The 18,601-nt window shown below is 40.8% G+C and overlaps 12 non-coding genes across 12 annotated transcripts; all 12 read right to left on the reverse strand.

Annotated features, from left to right (window-relative positions):
- Window positions 1–739: 739 nt before the first annotated feature.
- Window positions 740–927, reverse strand: LOC116681645 (U2 spliceosomal RNA). Its single transcript, XR_004330064.1, has one exon. It is a non-coding gene; the product is annotated as a U2 spliceosomal RNA (small nuclear RNA).
- A 273-nt stretch (window positions 928–1,200) lies between these two features.
- On the reverse strand, window positions 1,201–1,313 carry LOC116681651 (U5 spliceosomal RNA). The gene has a single exon (XR_004330070.1). It is a non-coding gene; the product is annotated as a U5 spliceosomal RNA (small nuclear RNA).
- Window positions 1,314–3,020: 1,707 nt separating this feature from the next.
- LOC116681655 (U2 spliceosomal RNA) lies at window positions 3,021–3,208 on the reverse strand. Its single transcript, XR_004330074.1, has one exon. It is a non-coding gene; the product is annotated as a U2 spliceosomal RNA (small nuclear RNA).
- A 275-nt stretch (window positions 3,209–3,483) lies between these two features.
- On the reverse strand, window positions 3,484–3,600 carry LOC116681646 (U5 spliceosomal RNA). Its single transcript, XR_004330065.1, has one exon. It is a non-coding gene; the product is annotated as a U5 spliceosomal RNA (small nuclear RNA).
- A 1,762-nt stretch (window positions 3,601–5,362) lies between these two features.
- LOC116681652 (U2 spliceosomal RNA) lies at window positions 5,363–5,555 on the reverse strand. Its single transcript, XR_004330071.1, has one exon. It is a non-coding gene; the product is annotated as a U2 spliceosomal RNA (small nuclear RNA).
- A 279-nt stretch (window positions 5,556–5,834) lies between these two features.
- Window positions 5,835–5,950, reverse strand: LOC116681649 (U5 spliceosomal RNA). Its single transcript, XR_004330068.1, has one exon. It is a non-coding gene; the product is annotated as a U5 spliceosomal RNA (small nuclear RNA).
- Window positions 5,951–7,611: 1,661 nt separating this feature from the next.
- LOC116681654 (U2 spliceosomal RNA) lies at window positions 7,612–7,800 on the reverse strand. The gene has a single exon (XR_004330073.1). It is a non-coding gene; the product is annotated as a U2 spliceosomal RNA (small nuclear RNA).
- Window positions 7,801–8,079: 279 nt separating this feature from the next.
- On the reverse strand, window positions 8,080–8,195 carry LOC116681650 (U5 spliceosomal RNA). Its single transcript, XR_004330069.1, has one exon. It is a non-coding gene; the product is annotated as a U5 spliceosomal RNA (small nuclear RNA).
- A 1,780-nt stretch (window positions 8,196–9,975) lies between these two features.
- On the reverse strand, window positions 9,976–10,166 carry LOC116681644 (U2 spliceosomal RNA). The gene has a single exon (XR_004330063.1). It is a non-coding gene; the product is annotated as a U2 spliceosomal RNA (small nuclear RNA).
- Window positions 10,167–10,444: 278 nt separating this feature from the next.
- On the reverse strand, window positions 10,445–10,561 carry LOC116681647 (U5 spliceosomal RNA). The gene has a single exon (XR_004330066.1). It is a non-coding gene; the product is annotated as a U5 spliceosomal RNA (small nuclear RNA).
- Window positions 10,562–12,436: 1,875 nt separating this feature from the next.
- Window positions 12,437–12,627, reverse strand: LOC116681653 (U2 spliceosomal RNA). The gene has a single exon (XR_004330072.1). It is a non-coding gene; the product is annotated as a U2 spliceosomal RNA (small nuclear RNA).
- Window positions 12,628–12,905: 278 nt separating this feature from the next.
- On the reverse strand, window positions 12,906–13,022 carry LOC116681648 (U5 spliceosomal RNA). Its single transcript, XR_004330067.1, has one exon. It is a non-coding gene; the product is annotated as a U5 spliceosomal RNA (small nuclear RNA).
- Between the last annotated feature and the right edge of the window lie 5,579 nt (window positions 13,023–18,601).

The raw sequence follows: 18,601 nt of genomic DNA on the forward strand, positions 1-18,601 counted from the left end.
TTCTGGTGAACGTGGGGTTTGTAGTCCTTACATAGTAACCAGTAGATTTTCTGGTGAACGTGGGGTTTGCAGTCCTTACATAGTAACCAGTAATTTCTGGTGAACGTGGGTTTGCAGTCCTTACATAGTAACCAGTAGATTTCTGGTGAACGTGGGGTTTGTAGTCCTTCATCTAACCATTAGATTTCTGGTGAACGTGGGTTTTAGACATGCTGCTTGTTTTAAATGCGACTCCAGTTGCGTCTCTGCCATCGGAGATTTTTTTTTTTACGTTCAGCTGCCCCCCCCCCCCCCCGCCCCCTCTCTCTGTGTCTCTCTCTTACTCACACCCACACACACACACACACCACACACACACACACCCCCACACACCACATATACCTTGTGTGGAAATACAACAAAAAAAAACCAAAAAAAAAAAAATCACACTGATCATAAAAATAAAAAGTTAAAAAAAAGAAAGTTATATTGAATATGAAAACTCTTTTTCATTACATTTTACTTCATAATTGCAACAGCATGTGTTGTATTAATTGTTGCAAAACGTTCTGTATATAGTTTTGTTTGTTACCCATGACAACACCATTGATCTGAAGCTCGATGCTGTCATGTAAAGTTTTTCAAATCAGCAATAATATAACTTTTTGATCAACTCATACAATTGCTCTTCAGGTCCATTGACAGTTTTTGGCACGGGCAGCTCAACGTGCATCGTTAATTGTTTTTCCACAAGACAGAAGATGGGTGCACCGTTCCCGCGATGCTGCAATACCGGGTCGATGGTGGAGTGAACGGAGCAGCCCCTTTTTTCAACTCCCATTGCTAAAAATCCATTTAATATGTTGTCCCCTGATAGAGGACATATCAGATATTAAACTGTAAGAACAGATACTACACTTGATCTTAGCCAAAAGGCCGAGAATCGATGACCACCACCTCTATGCTGTCAGATGCGACCTCCCCGACGGTTCTCAGTTGTCCGGTCCCAGTAATTTTAAATGGACATAACAGCTGCTGCTTAGCACCCCGTCCAGCGCTTCATGGGAAGCACAAAAAGTTTTAGTTTTAAACGGCAATTGTGGTTTTCCCAATTGGTCAAGCTCCTGCCAACGTGCAATATTCCCCATGCTGTCACATTTTGGCTACGTTTAAGAATCTGATTTTCCTTTGGAGAGCATATTTGTTTTTCACAAGTACAAAGGCTTAGCCAAACAGCAAAGCCCACCAAAAATATTTCAACTCATAGGTCTTTCCTCTCCACGGAAGTCTTTAGTAAAGGCGAAGACTTGTGCGTTATGAAGAGAACCAGAGTAAGTACAGCCACTCTCGAGAGCAGCCGAAAACGCCAGTCTTCCCGTCCCACCCCTCGCGTAATTCTCACTTGGTGTGCCGCTTTTCCAAATCCAAGCCTCACCTATTTTGTCCTTGCTGTTTTTCTGCTGTTTTCGCCAATCAAAAGTGCAAATCTTGCTACACTTTGTATGGCTTTATCTTGTCAAGTATTATAACAACGTTTTTGATACCAGGAACCCAACGAGGTTTCACAGATCATTCAGTTTTTAGGACAATTTCTGGCGTAAATCTGCCAGCCATGTCTCTTCAGGTCCGTTGACAGTTTGGCAACGGGCAGCTTCACGTGCATCGTTAATTTTTTTTTCCAGAAGACAGAAGATGGGTGCACCGTTCCCGGTGACGCTGCAATACCGGGTCGATGCGTGGGGTTTTATATTTGTCATATACACATCAACTTTCTTTTTTACATTACTGCATATCAATCAACTTTTCTTTTACATACTGGCATATACACATCAACTTTCTTTTTGATTCCATCATCACCATTCATTAGTCATCATCACTATTCATTATGTCATCATCACAATTCATTTGACATCAACTTTCTTTTATATTACTGCATATACACTAGGGGTGATCCGAGTGTCCGCTGAAACGAGTATCCGGTACGGATAAAGCACTTTTGCCGAGGTACAAGTATTATCCGAGTAATATGAGTCAATATCCGTGCTCGATTGAAAAACTCCTCACTGGCCGCGCAGCGTTCTGTGATAATCACAGCGCCCCCCCCCCCCCCCGCCACACCCGCTCGGATCTCACACACACCCAGAAATGGAGAATGCGCTCTCTCTCGCTCTCTCTCTCGCTCTCTCCTGCTCCGTCAGTCAATTCGGTCTGCGGATCTGTTTCCGTTAACGTTTTAGGGTTTCTTCAGCTTCAGTTTTGTTTTTAACTTCGGTTTTGTAGTCCTTACATAGTAACCAGTAGATTTCGGGTGAACGTGGGGTTTGGCAGTCCTTACATAGTAACCAGTAGATTTCTGGTGAACGTGGGTTTGCAGTCCTTACATAGTACCCAGTAGATTTCTGTTGAACGTGGGGTTTGTAGTCCTTACATAGTAACCAGTAGATTTCTGGTGAACGTGGGGTTTGCAGTCCTTACATAGTACCAGTAGATTTCTGGTGACGTGGTTTTTCAGACATGCTGCTTGTTTAATGCGACTCCAGTGCGCTCTGCCATCGAGATTTTTTTTTTTTACTGTCAGCTGCCCCCCCCCCCCGCCCCCTCTCTCTCTGTGTCTCTCTCTTACTCACACACACACACAACACTCACACACACCACACACACACACACACACACACACACTAACTGTGTGGAAATAAAAAAAATAAAAAGAACCAAAAAAAAAAAAATCACACTGATCAAAAAAATAAAAAGTTAAAAAAAGAAAGTTATATTGAATATGAAACTCTTTTTCATTACATTTTACTTCATAATTGCAACGCATGTGTTGTATTAATTGTTGCAAAACGTTCTGTATATAGTTTGTTTGTTACCATGACAACACCATTGATCTGAAGCTCGATGCTGTCATGTAAATAGTTTTCAAATCAGCAATAAATATAACAATTTTTGATCAACTCATATCAATTGCTCTTCAGGTCCTTGACAGTTTTTGGCAACGGGCAGCTCAACGTGCTCGTTATTGTTTTTTCCACAAGACAGAAGATGGGTGCCCCGTTTCCAGCGATGCTGCATACCGGTCGATGCGTGGAGTGAACGGAGCAAGCCCCTTTTTCAACTCCCATTGCTAAAAATCCATTTAATAGTTGTCCCCTGATAGAGGACATATCAGATATTAAACTGATAAGAACAGATACTACACTTGATCTTAGCCAAAAGGCCGAGAAGCGATGACCACCACCTCTATGCTGTCAGATGCGACCTCCCGGACGGTTCTCAGTTGTCACGGTCCAGTAATTTTAAATGGACATAACAGCTGCTGCTTAGCACCCCCGTCCAAGCGCTTCATGGGAAGCACAAAAAGTTTTAGTTAAAGACGGCAATTGTGGGTTTTCCAATTGGTCAGCTCCTGCCAACGTGCAATATTCCCATGCTGTCACATTTTGGCTACGTTTAAGAATCTGAGTTTCCTTTTGGAGAGCATATTTTTTTTTCACAAGTACAAAAGGCTTAGCCAAACAGCAAAGCCCACCAAAAATAATTTCAACTCATAGGCGTTCCTCTCCACGGAAGTCTTTAGTAAAAGGCGAAAGACTTGTGCGTTATGAAGAGAAACCAGAGTAAGTACAGCCCACTCTCGAGAGCAGCCGAAAACGCCAGTCTTCCCAGTCCCAACCCTCGCGGTAATTCTCACTGGTGTGCCGCTTTTCCAAATCCAAGCCCTCACCAATATTTTGTCCTTGCTGTTTTTCTGCCAATCAAAAGTGCAAATCTTGCTACACTTTTGTATGGCTTTATCTTGTCAAGTATTATAACAACTTTTGATACCAGGAACCCAACGAGGTTTCACAGATCATTCAGTTTTTAGGACAATTTCTGGCGGTAAAATCTGCCCAGCCATGTCTCTTCAGGTCCGTTGACAGTTTGGGCACGGGCACTTCACGTGCATCGTTAATTGTTTTTCCAGAAGACAGAAGATGGGTGCACCGTTCCTCCCGGTGACGCTGCAATACCGGGTCGATGCGTGGGTTTTAGATTTGTGCATATACACATCAACTTTCTTTTACATTACTGCATATACACATCAACTTTCTTTTTGATTCATCATCCCATTCATTATGTCATCATCACTATTCATTAGTCATCATCACAATTCATTATGACATCAACTTTCTTTATATTACTGCATATACACTAGGGGTGATCCGAGTGTCCGGCTGAAACGAGTATCCGGTACGGATAAAGCACTTTTGCCGAGTACTATTATCCGAGTAATATGAGTCAATATCCGTGCTCGGATTGAATAAATCCTCACTGGCCGCGCAGCGTTCTGTGATAATCACAGCGCACCCCCCCCCCGCCTACAAACCCGCTCGGATCAATCACACACACACAGAACATGGAGAAATGCGCTCGCTCTCTCCTCTCGCTCTCTCTCTGCTCCGTCGTCAATTCGGTCTGCGGATCTGTTTCCGTTAACGTTTAGGGTTTCTTCTTAGCTTCAGGTTTGTTTTTAACTTCGTTTGTAGTCCTTACATAACCAGTAATTCAGGTGAACGTGTTTGCAGTCCTTACATAGTAACCATAGATTTCTGTGAACGTGGGTTTGTAGTCCTTACATAGTAACCAGTAGATTTCTGGTGAACGTGGGGTTTGTAGTCCTTACATAGTAACCAGTAGATTTCGGTGAACGTGGGTTTGCAGTCCTTACATAGTAACCAGTAGATTTCTGGTGAACGTGGGGTTTGCAGTCCTTACATAGTAACCAGTAGATTTCTGGTGAACGTGGGGTTTGTAGTCCTTACATAGTAACCAGTAGATTTCTGGTGAACGTGGGTTTCAGACATGCTGTTGTTTTAAATGCGACTCCAGTTGCGTCTCTGCCATCGGAGATTTTTTTTTTTTTACTGTCAGCTGCCCCCCCCCCCCCCCCCGCCCCCCCCTCTCTCTGTGTCTCTCTCTTACTCACACACACACACTCACACACACACACACACACACACACACACACACCATATACCTGGTGTGGAAATAAAAAAAAAAAAAAGAACCAAAAAAAAAAAAAAAATCACACTGATCATAAAAAAATAAAAAGTTAAAAAAAGAAAGTTATATTGAATATGAAAACTCTTTTTCATTACATTTTACTTCATAATTGCAACAGCATGTGTTGTATTAATTGTTGCAAAACGTTCTGTATATAGTTTGTTTGTTACCATGACAACACCATTGATCTGAAGCTCGATGCTGTCATGTAAATAGTTTTTCAAATCAGCAATAAATATAACAATTTTGATCAACTCATATCAATTGCTCTTCAGGTCCATTGACAGTTTTGGCAACGGGCACTCAACGTGCATCGTTAATTGTTTTCCACAAGACAGAAGATGGGTGCACCGTTCCCAGCGATGCTGCAATACCGGGTCGATGCGTGGAGTGAACGGAGCAAGCCCCTTTTTCTCAACTCCCATTGCTAAAAATCCATTTAATATGTTGTCCCCTGATAGAGGACATATCAGATATTAAACTGATAAGAACAAATACTACACTTGATCTTAGCCAAAAGGCCGAGAAGCGATGACCACCACCTCTATGCTGTCAGATGCGACCTCCCCGGACGGTTCTCAGTTGTCACGGTCCAGTAATTTTAAATGGACATAACAGCTGCTGCTTAGCACCCCCGTCCAAGCGCTTCATGGGGAAGCACAAAAAGTTTTAGTTAAAGACGGCAATTGTGGTTTTCCCAATTGGTCAAGCTCCTGCCAACGTGCAATATTCCCATGCTGTCACATTTTGGCTACGTTTAAGAATCTGAATTTCTTTTGGAGAGCATATTTGTTTTTTCACAAGTACAAAAGGCTTGGCCAAACAGCAAAGCCCACCAAAAATAATTTCAACTCATAGGCGTTCCTCTCCACGGAAGTCTTTAGTAAAAGGCGAAAGACTTGTGCGTTATGAAGAGAAACCAGAGTAAGTACAGCCCACTCTTGAGAGCAGCCGAAAACGCCAGTCTTCCCAGTCCCAACCCTCGCGGTAATTCTCACTTGGTGTGCCGCTTTTTCCAAATCCAAGGCCTCACCAATATTTTGTCCTTGCTGTTTTTCTGCCAATCAAAAGTGCAAATCTTGCTACACTTTTGTATGGCTTTATCTTGTCAAGTATTATAACAACGTTTTGATACCAGGAACCCAACGAGGTTTCACAGATCATTCAGTTTTTAGGACAATTTCTGGCGGTAAAATCTGCCAGCCATGTCTCTTCAGGTCCGTTGACAGTTTGGGCAACGGGCAGCTTCACGTGCATCGTTAATTGTTTTTCCAGAAGACAGAAGATGGGTGCACCGTTCCCGGTGACGCTGCAATACCGGGTCGATGCGTGGGGTTTAGATTGTGCATAACACATCAACTTTCTTTACATTACTGCATATACACATCAACTTTCTTTTACATACTGCATATACACATCAACTTTCTTTTTGATTCATCATCACCATTCATTATGTCATCATCACTATTCATTATGTCATCATCACAATTCATTATGACATCAACTTTCTTTTATATTACTGCATATACACTAGGGGTGATCCGAGTGTCCGGCTGAAACGAGTATCCGGTACGGATAAAGCACTTTGCCGAGTACAAGTATTATCCGAGTAATATGAGTCAATATCCGTGCTCGGATTGAATAAAACTCCTCAACTGGCCGCGCAGCGTTCTGTGATAATCACAGCGCCCCCCCCCCCCACCTACAAACCCGCTCGGATCAATCCACACAACACAGAACATGGAGAAATGCGCTCTCTCTCGCTCTCTCTCTCGCTCTCTCCTGCTCCGTCAGTCAATTCGGTCTGCGGATCTGTTACGTTAACGTTTAGGGTTTCTCTCAGCTTCAGGTTGTTTTTAACTTCGGTTTGTAGTCCTTACATAGTAACCAGTAGATTTCTGGTGAACGTGGGGTTGCAGTCCTTACATAGTAACCAGTAGATTTCTGGTGAACGTGGGGTTTGTAGTCCTTACATAGTAACCAGTAGATTTCTGGTGAACGTGGGGTTTGCAGTCCTTACATAGTAACCAGTAGATTTCTGGTGAACGTGGGTTTCAGACATGCTGCTTGTTTTTAAATGCGACTCCAGTTGCGTCTCTGCCATCGGAGATTTTTTTTTTTTTACTGTCAGCTGCCCCCCCCCCGCCCCCTCTCTCTCTGTGTCTCTCTCTTACTCACACACACACACACTCACCACACACACACACACACACACACACACACACATATACCTGGTGTGGAAATAAAAAAATAAAAACCAAAAAAAAAAAAATCACACTGATCATAAAAAAATAAAAAGTTAAAAAAGAAAGTTATATTGAATATGAAAACTCTTTTTCATTACATTTTACTTCATAATTGCAACAGCATGTGTTGTATTAATTGTTGCAAAACGTTCTGTATATAGTTGTTTGTTACCATGACAACACCATTGATCTGAAGCTCGATGCTGTCATGTAAATAGTTTTCAAATCAGCAATAAATATAACAATTTTTGATCAACTCATATCAATTGCTCTTCAGGTCCATTGACAGTTTTGGCAACGGCAGCTCAACGTGCATCGTTAATTGTTTTTCCACAAGACAGAAGATGGGTGCACCGTTTCCAGCGATGCTGCATACCGGGTCGATGCGTGGAGTGAACGGAGCAAGCCCCTTTTTCAACTCCATTGCTAAAAATCCATTTAATATGTTGTCCCCTGATAGAGGACATATCAGATATTAAACTGATAAGAACAGATACTACACTTGATCTTAGCCAAAAGGCCGAGAAGCGATGACCACCACCTCTATGCTGTCAGATGCGACCTCCCCGGACGGTTCTCAGTTGTCACGGTCCAGTAATTTTAAATGGACATAACAGCTGCTGCTTAGCACCCCCGTCCAAGCGCTTCATGGGGAAGCACAAAAAGTTTTAGTTAAAGACGGCAATTGTGGTTTTCCCAATTGGTCAAGCTCCTGCCAACGTGCAATATTCCCATGCTGTCACATTTTGGCTACGTTTAAGAATCTGAGTTTCCTTTTGGAGAGCATATTTGTTTTTCACAAGTACAAAAGGCTTGGCCAAACAGCAAAGCCCACCAAAAATAATTTCAACTCATAGGCGTTCCTCTCCACGGAAGTCTTTAGTAAAAGGCGAAAGACTTGTGCGTTATGAAGAGAAACCAGAGTAAGTACAGCCCACTCTCGAGAGCAGCCGAAAACGCCAGTCTTCCCAGTCCCAACCCTCGCGGTAATTCTCACTTGGTGTGCCGCTTTTCCAAATCCAAGGCCTCACCAATATTTTGTCCTTGCTGTTTTTCTGCCAATCAAAAGTGCAAATCTTGCTACACTTTTGTATGGCTTTATCTTGTCAAGTATTATAACAACGTTTTGATACCAGGAACCCAACGAGGTTTCACAGATCATTCAGTTTTTAGGACAATTTCTGGCGGTAAAATCTGCCAGCCATGTCTCTTCAGGTCCGTTGACAGTTTGGGCAACGGGCAGCTTCACGTGCATCGTTAATTGTTTTTCCAGAAGACAGAAGATGGGTGCACCGTTCCCGGTGACGCTGCAATACCGGGTCGATGCGTGGGGTTTAGATTTGTGCATATACACATCAACTTTCTTTTACATTACTGCATATACACATCAACTTTCTTTTGATTCATCATCACCATTCATTATGTCATCATCACTATTCATTATGTCATCATCACAATTCATTATGACATCAACTTTCTTTTATATTACTGCATATACACTAGGGGTGATCCGAGTGTCCGGCTGAAACGAGTATCCGGTACGGATAAAGCACTTTTGCCGAGTACAAGTATTATCCGAGTAATATGAGTCAATATCCGTGCTCGGATTGAATAAAACTCCTCAACTGGCCGCGCAGCGTTCTGTGATAATCACAGCGCCCCCCCCCCACCTACAAACCCGCTCGGATCAATCACACACACACAGAACATGGAGAAATGCGCTCTCTCTCGCTCTCTCTCTCGCTCTCTCCTGCTCCGTCAGTCAATTCGGTCTGCGGATCTGTTCCGTTAACGTTTAGGGTTTCTCAGCTTCAGCTTTGTTTTTTAACTCGGTTTGTAGTCCTTACTAGTAACCAGTAGATTTCTGGTGAACGTGGGGTTTGCAGTCCTTACATAGTAACCAGTAGATTTCTGGTGAACGTGGGGTTGTAGTCCTTACATAGTAACCATAGATTTCTGGTGAACGTGGGGTTTGTAGTCCTTACATAGTAACCAGTAGATTTCTGGTGAACGTGGGGTTTGCAGTCCTTACATAGTAACCATAGATTTCTGGTGAACGTGGGGTTTGCAGTCCTTACATAGTACCAGTAGATTTCTGGTGAACGTGGGGTTTGTAGTCCTTACATAGTAACCAGTAGATTTCTGGTGAACGTGGGTTTCAGACATGCTGTTTGTTTTAAATGCGACTCCAGTTGCGTCTCTGCCATCGGAGATTTTTTTTTTTTTACTGTCAGCTGCCCCCCCCCCCCCCCCGCCCCCTCTCTCTCTGTGTCTCTCTCTTACTCACCACACACACACACACACACACACACACACACACACACACACACACACATATACCTGGTGTGGAAATAAAAAAAATAAAAAAGAACCAAAAAAAAAAAAAATCACAACTGATCATAAAAAAATAAAAAGTTAAAAAAAGAAAGTTATATTGAATATGAAAACTCTTTTTCATTACATTTACTTCATAATTGCAACAGCATGTGTTGTATTAATTGTTGCAAAACGTTCTGTATATAGTTTGTTTGTTACCATGACAACACCATTGATCTGAAGCTCGATGCTGTCATGTAAATAGTTTTCAAATCAGCAATAAATATAACAATTTTTGATCAACTCATATCAATTGCTCTTCAGGTCCATTGACAGTTTTGGCAACGGGCAGCTCAACGTGCATCGTTAATTGTTTTTCCACAAGACAGAAGATGGGTGCACCGTTCCCAGCGATGCTGCAATACCGGGTCGATGCGTGGAGTGAACGGAGCAAGCCCCTTTTTCAACTCCCATTGCTAAAAATCCATTTAATATGTTGTCCCCTGATAGAGGACATATCAGATATTAAACTGATAAGAACAGATACTACACTTGATCTTAGCCAAAAGGCCGAGAAGCGATGACCACCACCTCTATGCTGTCAGATGCGACCTCCCCGGACGGTTCTCAGTTGTCACGGTCCAGTAATTTTAAATGGACATAACAGCTGCTGCTTAGCACCCCCGTCCAAGCGCTTCATGGGGAAGCACAAAAAGTTTTAGTTAAAGACGGCAATTGTGGTTTTCCCAATTGGTCAAGCTCCTGCCAACGTGCAATATTCCCATGCTGTCACATTTTGGCTACGTTTAAGAATCTGAGTTTCCTTTTGGAGAGCATATTTGTTTTTCACAAGTACAAAAGGCTTAGCCAAACAGCAAAGCCCACCAAAAATAATTTCAACTCATAGGCGTTCCTCTCCACGGAAGTCTTTAGTAAAAGGCGAAAGACTTGTGCGTTATGAAGAGAAACCAGAGTAAGTACAGCCCACTCTCGAGAGCAGCCGAAACGCCAGTCTTCCCAGTCCCAACCCTCGCGGTAATTCTCACTTGGTGTGCCGCTTTTCCAAATCCAAGGCCTCACCAATATTTGTCCTTGCTGTTTTTTCTGCCAATCAAAAGTGCAAATCTTGCTACACTTTTGTATGGCTTTATCTTGTCAAGTATTATAACAACGTTTTGATACCAGGAACCCAACGAGGTTTCACAGATCATTCAGTTTTTAGGACAATTTCTGGCGGTAAAATCTGCCAGCCATGTCTCTTCAGGTCCGTTGACAGTTTGGGCAACGGGCAGCTTCACGTGCATCGTTAATTGTTTTTCCAGAAGACAGAAGATGGGTGCACCGTTCCCGGTGACGCTGCAATACCGGGATGCGTGGGGTTTAGATTTGTGCATATACACATCAACTTTCTTTTACATTACTGCATATACACATCAACTTTCTTTTTGATTCATCATCACCATTCATTATGTCATCATCACTATTCATTATGTCATCATCACAATTCATTATGACATCAACTTTCTTTTATATTACTGCATATACACTAGGGTTGATCCGAGTGTCCGGCTGAAACGAGTATCCGGTACGGATAAAGCACTTTTGCCGAGTACAAGTATTATCCGAGTAATATGAGTCAATATCCGTGCTCGGATTGAATAAAACTCCTCAACTGGCCGCGCAGCGTTCTGTGATAATCACAGCGCCCCCCCCCCACCTACAAACCGCTCGGATCAATCACACACACACAGAACATGGAGAAATGCGCTCTCTCTCGCTCTCTCTCTCGCTCTCTCCTGCTCCGTCAGTCAATTCGGTCTGCGGATCTGTTCCGTTAACGTTTAGGGTTTCTTCAGCTTCAGGTTTGTTTTTAACTTCGGTTTGTAGTCCTTACATAGTAACCAGTAGATTTCTGGTGAACGTGGGGTTTGCAGTCCTACATAGTAACCAGTAGATTTCTGGTGAACGTGGGTTTGCAGTCCTTACATAGTAACCTTAGATTTCTGGTGAACGTGGGGTTTGTAGTCCTTACATAGTAACCAGTAGATTTCTGGTGAACGTGGGGTTTGTAGTCCTTACATAGTAACCAGTAGATTTCTGGTGAACGTGGGGTTTGCAGTCCTTACATAGTAACCAGTAGATTTCTGGTGAACGTGGGGTTTGCAGTCCTTACATAGTAACAGTAGATTTCTGGTGAACGTGGGTTTGTAGTCCGTACATAGTAACCAGTAGATTTCTGGTGAACGTGGGTTGTAGTCCTTACATAGTAACCAGTAGATTTCTGGTGAACGTGGTTTTCAGACATGCTGCTTGTTTTAAATGCGACTCCAGTTGCGTCTCTGCCATCGGAGATTTTTTTTTTTTTACTGTCAGCTGCCCCCCCCCCCCCCCCCGCCCCCTCTCTCTCTGTGTCTCTCTCTTACTCACACACACACACTCACACACACACACACACACACACACACACACACACACACACACACATATACCTGGTGTGGAAATAAAAAAAATAAAAAGAACCAAAAAAAAAAAAATCACACTGATCATAAAAAAATAAAAAGTTAAAAAACAAAGTTATATTGAATATGAAAACTCTTTTTCATTACATTTTACTTCATAATTGCAACAGCATGTGTTGTATTAATTGTTGCAAAACGTTCTGTATATAGTTTGTTTGTTACCATGACAACACCATTGATCTGAAGCTCGATGCTGTCATGTAAATAGTTTTCAATCAGCAATAAATATAACAATTTTTGATCAACTCATATCAATTGCTCTTCAGGTCCATTGACAGTTTTGGCAACGGGCAGCTCAACGTGCATCGTTAATTGTTTTTCCACAAGACAGAAGATGGGTGCACCCGTTCCCAGCGATGCTGCAATACCGGGTCGATGCGTGGAGTGAACGGAGCAAGCCCCTTTTCAACTCCCATTGCTAAAAATCCATTTAATATGTTGTCCCCTGATAGAGGACATATCAGATATTAAACTGATAAGAACAGATACTACAATTGATCTTAGCCAAAAGGCCGAGAAGCGATGACCACCACCTCTATGCTGTCAGATGCGACCTCCCCGGACGGTTCTCAGTTGTCACGGTCCAGTAATTTTAAATGGACATAACAGCTGCTGCTTAGCACCCCCGTCCAAGCGCTTCATGGGGAAGCACAAAAAGTTTTAGTTAAAGACGGCAATTGTGGTTTTCCCAATTGGTCAAGCTCCTGCCAACGTGCAATATTCCCATGCTGTCACATTTTGGCTACGTTTAAGAATCTGAGTTTCCTTTTGGAGAGCATATTTGTTTTTCACAAGTACAAAAGGCTTAGCCAAACAGCAAAGCCCACCAAAAATAATTTCAACTCATAGGCGTTCCTCTCCACGGAAGTCTTTAGTAAAAGGCGAAAGACTTGTGCGTTATGAAGAGAAACCAGAGTAAGTACAGCCCACTCTCGAGAGCAGCCGAAAACGCCAGTCTTCCCAGTCCCAACCCTCGCGGTAATTCTCACTTGGTGTGCCGCTTTCCAAATCCAAGGCCTCACCTATTCCCCCATTGTCACAGGGCCATATTTTGTCCTTGCTGTTTTTCTGCCAATCAAAAGTGCAAATCTTGCTACACTTTTGTATGGCTTTATCTTGTCAAGTATTATAACAACGTTTTGATACCAGGAACCCAACGAGTTTCACAGATCATTCAGTTTTTAGGACAATTTCTGGCGGTAAAATCTGCCAGCCATGTCTCTTCAGGTCCGTTGACAGTTTGGGCAACGGGCAGCTCCACGTGCATCGTTAATTGTTTTTCCAGAAGACAGAAGATGGGTGCACCGTTCCCGGTGACGCTGCAATCCGGGTCGATGCGTGGTTTAGATTCGTGGGTAACACTTTATAATAACCATCATTTATAGATGGTAAATTGATAGTTAATTAATCTTTAGTTAATTATTTTAACTGTTAGGAAACAGTCAGTTTACTGTTAACAAACCATTAAATTATAATAAATAATGTTTACTTATTGTAAATTAACAGTTTATTAATTAGCATTTAACTGTTAAGAAACAGTTAGTTTACTGTTAACAAACATTAAATTATAATTAATAATGATTACTAATTATTAGAAGTGCTTTGTTAATGGTTACTAGTTGGTTTGTAAACCGTCTATAAACAGTGCCTGGATGGTTATTATAAAGTTGCAACAGATGACTATAATACGTTGTTAAATAGTTAATAATACTTTATAAACCATCTATATACATTATTTAGATTGATATTAATACTTTATTAATGGTTACTAGTTGGTTTGTAAACCGTCTATAAACAGTGCCTGGATGGTTATTATAAAGTTGCAACAGATGACTATAATACGTTGTTAATAGTTAATAAATACTTTATAAACCATCTATATACATTATTTAGATTGATAATTAATACTTATTAATGGTTACTAGTTGTTTTGTAAACCGTCTATAAACAGTGCCTGGATGGTTATTATAAAGTTGCAACAGAGGACATAATACCTTGTTAAATAGTTAATAAATACTTTATAAACCAATCTATAAACATTATTTAGATAATAATACTTTGTTAAGGGTTGGTCTGGATGTTATTATAAAGTTGCGACTGATGTTTTTCATAGTTATTAGTAAGTGCTTGGTAAAGCAAGGAGAAATGTTTTGCCCTTCATTAATATACAAAAAAAACAAATATATAAATGAAAAATGTACCTGCAAGTCAGAGTGGGATATAAAAAACAAACACAACATTACTAATAAACCTTTATTACAAACATTTTAATCAAAGTTACTTACTGAAACTTTAAATGTTTTTAAACAACATCAAATAAGGACTATTTGTATGTTTTCCATTCTTGTATTGAAAAAAAAGTGGTATGTTGGTCCTCTAATTTTACAGTGTGGTCAAAAATTTAAAAAGAACAATGACCATACATGAAAAATAAATGAACGTGCAAAAACCTTTCCATTACACAGTCCTTTTTGAACATTACAATTTCAAAATCCCTCCAGTCAGCTTCCCAAACAATTACTTCTGCTCCCTCTTATTGTAGGGTATGAGCTTACCCACCGCTTTATTTTTTAGCTATGTTGGCCCTTACTTGTGGATCGTTGTTATTGATGTCTTCACATCTGCTGAGGAAGTCAGCTATCTTATGTATTTGTTGTATCCTGCCATTAGTTCTTCAAACTTTGAGGGGTAGATATAGCAAGCTCTGCAATCGCCGCTTTAGACCTCACTGTCACTCCAGCATGTGCACTCGCTTTCTCCAATTCATGCCATGGTTGTATGCCCTCAACACCCTCTTGTATCTTTGATGATCTCTATTGGCTTCTGACTGCAAAAGTAGACAACAGTTCATAAAGATAAACTTGTCAATCATTTGATCATTGTTTCAGCACTCTAGTAAGGTCTGGCTAAACAGTTTTATGCCTGATGTAGCAGTGGTAGGGGAGGGACATCTGGCACATGACAAACGTGCCAGATGTCAGGCTTTTACCTAGCAAGGTACATCTGGCCAGCAAAGAATAACATTTCCGCACCTTTTTCAGAACGCTTGACATAATAACTAACAATAATCCATAGACCTCGTTGTGAACAGTTTAATGGAAAACTATGGGCATGGTACTGTGTTGAGAATAGTTCCCAAACAACCAGATCTGATAGCATCCTGTGTAACCATGTCATGATTTTCTGGAAAGAAACATTGCTGTTGAGTTTTGTTGAGAGTAAAAAACATGTAGTTGTTTTTTGCTTTTGGTAAACTTTCCATTAAATGTTATATCCTTGATGAGTAAAACAACTTTGGTCTTAAAATTGGTTTGCACCCACATCTAAAATTCAAACATAAGTAGAAATGTTTCAGATTTGTAAGTTAACCACAATTATAAAAATGTAATTATTATACTTTGGCCCCTTAATTCACCTCTTTTGCCAAGTGGTGTCCTTCCTTTTGCCACCTTCTTCTTTTGTCTTCTTTTCTTTTTGTCCTTTTGGGATGTATCTCTTTTTTGGTGTGTTTTTGTGATGCTTCTTTTTTTTGCCGTTTTTCTTTTTTCTCATCCTCTGAAGATGAGGAGGAAGATGAAGAGGGGAGGCAGATGAAGAGGAGGAGGTGGTGGATGAGGAGGAGGCAGATGCAGATGACGATGTAGTTTGGTTAGACTCCGTCCCTACAGCAGTGTTCTTGGCTAAACAATAGGAATTAAAATAATAAGGTTATTTAACATCAATAGCATACCCACAAAAAAAATCAATCACAGCTTGACTGGGTTAACTACAAAATGCCCATTCTAATAGTGAAAAATTGCATTAGAAATTAAAATTAAAAGTGAAAATGCTATTTTGGATCAGATGTATTTTATGTATTTTGCCAAATGCTTCAAAAGTTAATATTCAAAAAAATATAATCTTCTTAGTGTGCAATTACTCACTACAGCAAAATATAATATGCAGCATAGGAAGAAAAACACCTGCTAATTGTTGGTGAAGAAGTCCATGTCCTTTTTCAATGCTTGATTTGTCTTTTCAGCAAGCCTTCTTTTATCTTCGCCTTTGGAGCAGCACTGAGGCTGTTGGAGACATATCGATGGCTGGAAATAAGAGAAATAACTTAAGTGCATCTAAAAATCAAACATTAAATACATGTCCTCTTTAAGTGAACTGCTGGTTAATAAACCTGGTGATTTTAAACCAGCTCTGTGTGAATACAAATGTTCCAACACGATTTTCACAGAAAATTTCAGAAATTTAAACTTCTCAGTACATTATTTTAGACCATATTTATTTATTTATAATATTTGCCCTCAGAAAAACAGCATTGACTATTGTGATCATTCAGTCTACACGATTATGCAGACATAAATGTATGCTTTCCTTACAGAAAACAATCCATTTAATGTTATGATACTACATCACTGCATAACTCAGACAATCTTAATATTTGGTATTTGGTTACTTGTGATGCTATGTATATATGAAAACTAACAATATTTGACACATTTATTTCACACTTATTTAGTTTTGGATGTCTGGATTTGTACAATTATACATTATAAGGCTCTTGGAGCAGAACTGTGACAAACAGGCACGGAGCCGCTCTGCTAGGAGTGTGTGGTAGGTCGCAAGCGCTTCTTGCCTTGCCTGCGCACTCACTAAGTAACGTTACAGATTAAAAGTTAGCACAACTATCTAACTCCAAATGCCATGAACTGTGCTTACGTTATATGATCATATATAGACATTTAAGAATTGTATATTTAAGAACAGAATATGGGAATAGCCTGGAAGCTCAAATATTGTTCAATACTATCCAAACTGTAAATTAGTAAAATGAAATTCCATATTTTTCCATACGTTACTGTTTAGAAATCTTAGTGAGCGCGAGGGCTAGCTACAATTACAGTGGGCTACATGCCAACAGGTTAACGTTATCAACTCACCTGTACTCAGAGATTAGATAGATAGATAGCTAGATATTTATTGATCCCAAAAAAATGGGAAATTCAGTGTTACAGCAGCACACAAATATACATACATACTATACATGAAAAATTATAATTATAATACAAAATATAAGAATAAAAATATAAGAAATGTAAGAACAAATATTTAAGTAAACAAGATGGGAAAAACAAAACAAAAATGTCAGCTTTTGTAAATAGACCCAGTCGTGCCGTTTCCCTAATTGTAGTATGTGTGTAGTATTGTGTGTCTCAGAGTCTTCTCTACCCCCCAGGGATGACGTGTTGAGAGTTTATTGTCGAGGTAGGATGATTTCCTGTAGCGGTCCGTGCGGCTTTAAACTGTCGAGCCTCTTTGAGAACTGCTCCCTGTTGGACAGTGTGGGGTGGAGAGGGTGGTCAGGGTGCCATATAGATAACAGTTTGTTCATCGACCTCCTCTCCACCACAGCTTCAAATGTGTCCTGTTGCAGCCGATCACGGAGCCACCTTGGTGTTCACAGTCTGTGTCATCGCTGGTTTCAAATAAAATACTGCTTTTATCCCTCTCAAAACCTTGACACTTCTTGTTTGCGGGTAATCCTCATCGCTGGTAACTTTGGCATTAATGTTTTTGCTAACGGCGGTGTTTCTCCAGGTTTTTCTGTCCATGTGCACCTTCACGATGTTAGCATCATCCATGCTGCTGATGGTAACGTCAGGTGCAGCCGTTTCCTCGTCGACCGCGTTGGTGTCCCTAGTTTGTTATCCATTTTTATGCTTTGCCAGATCTTGTAAATGTATTTCTTTGCCGACATGGTTAGTAGAAATATCAGTACAGATACTCTGCAGCTAGCTAGTTTGAAACCTCTTATTTAGCATATTGCTAACGCTCCCTGGTTACGCTTAGACCCGCCCTACTCTGCCTCTGATTGGCTAGTAGTCGTACCTTCGGTTTGTTAGGTTGGGTGTCTTTCTCTAGCTGTCACTCAAGTTCAGAGTCCGATAGGCATGAGGAGTGAAATAGTTTGGTACGGTCAGAGCCAATCAGAGGCACAGTAGGGGCGGGTTACAGCCATACCGGTGGCGGGCGGGCTGTGGGCATTTAGGCGCACTTTTGGCTCTAACAGGTCTGGTCTGAATAACTTTTCCGTGTGTAGCCCATTTGAAAATGGAAAATGCCTGGTTTAGCAAGTGAACTAAGGGAGTTAATCGAAGGTAGCCGATTGAAAAGAAAACACCATAAGCACCTAATAAAATGGCTAAAGAAAAGACAACTTCTGAACAGAAGATGAAATGCAACATTTGCCACCACAAATGAAGATAAGCACTGCAGTCGTGGTAGGCCTAACTAATATGGGCATACATGGCCTAAAGGTCTGATATTACTAAAGAATTTTTTTTTGTTACTGTAGCTTATAGGTCTAGTTTTCTTCTTTTTTACTGTATATTTAGATTTATTTAACAGTATATTTAGTATATGTTTATACTGTTTACTTAGGTATCTATAAATTTATTTACTGATGCTTTTAGAGTGACCGGCCACTTTTCTAAGTGATTTTCCCTG

Source organism: Etheostoma spectabile, unplaced genomic scaffold, assembly GCF_008692095.1.
Source record: "Etheostoma spectabile isolate EspeVRDwgs_2016 unplaced genomic scaffold, UIUC_Espe_1.0 scaffold00018660, whole genome shotgun sequence".
Taxonomy (NCBI): Eukaryota; Metazoa; Chordata; class Actinopteri; order Perciformes; family Percidae; genus Etheostoma; species Etheostoma spectabile.